We start from the raw sequence: 1,242 nt of genomic DNA, 5'->3' as shown, positions 1-1,242 counted from the left end.
GACATACATACATACATACATACATACACACACACACACACATACATACATACACACACGGCGTGCGGATACCCACACAAAATTAATGCTTCACTGTTCTCCAAGATCATCTCGTCTAAGATAGCACAAATTCAGATTCATTGTTTCAGATATGGCACTTGCAGAATAAGAATCAGATGATTAAGGATCAGTGCGGGTGCGGGAACAGCTCGGTTGGTAGCACGCACGACTGTAGTGCGGATGGCCTTGGCTAGAGCCTGCAATAGTATGTTCTTTTATACTTAGGTTATCTTTGTAGTTTTCAAGGCTCTCCATCAATGTGGCGCGGTCTTATCGGTTTTTAAAAAACAAGAATGCTGGTGTCACCCACATCGGCACAGTTTAGATCACCTTGGAGGTGGGCTTCGACCCTATCGGTCAGGATAAATCCCGGCAGAGAGTGATACATTTTATCGATAAAAATTCTCCCAGGAAAGGAAGTGAACTCAGGTCTTCTGCGTGCGACAGCGAAGCCCCTAACCGTTATATGACAGACTCCGTGTGGGTGGTTGGAGGGCGCCTCTGGTTGGTCCTATTTCTTTACTTTCCACTATGTCGTCTCTGTCCGTCTGTCTTACTTTTCCCCTGCACTAATTGACCATCATTGTCTCGATATGCTTTCCTTTACTCAAACAAACAAAACAAACAAACAGACTCCGGTGCCCTAAGTATGATACCCATAAAATGAAATGACCTTAGAGCATAATCATGGCATTAAACCCGGACCGTCCGTACAGAGGTAGATATCATCTCAGACATAGGGGGATCAAGGCGATATCCTCGTGCAGAAGGAAATTATGGGTCTGGGTGGTCATTATACATACATTTTTTCTTGAGTTTAAATCCACTTTCAGTAACAACAACAAAACGGAGATTAAAACCTCCAAAATCAATGCTCATTTTGTTTACACAAGATACGAATGTCTAAGATATAGAAAAACCCATTAGTGATGTCGAGTCATATTATTATTTTCCCACTTCGTAGTCAGGTATTTTACCAACTGTGCCGACTATTTAAATTAATCAAAATATTAAGTAAAAATTGTCAGTTGCTGTTAAGACAACAAAATCCTTTCCAAACGTTCGTGAAGATGCTAAAACGGCTTTCTGGAAAAAAAGCTAAAAATATAAAAAAATTACCGCTCTTCTTGTTGAGGCGAGCTCGTTGTCAAAATTTGAAAGATTTTTTAAGCATTACCAGTT

Source organism: Aplysia californica, unplaced genomic scaffold (assembly GCF_000002075.1).
Source record: "Aplysia californica isolate F4 #8 unplaced genomic scaffold, AplCal3.0 scaffold00080, whole genome shotgun sequence".
NCBI classification, from domain to species: Eukaryota; Metazoa; Mollusca; class Gastropoda; order Aplysiida; family Aplysiidae; genus Aplysia; species Aplysia californica.
The sequence above is the reverse complement of the archived record's forward strand: the minus strand, read 5'-3'. Positions refer to the sequence as shown.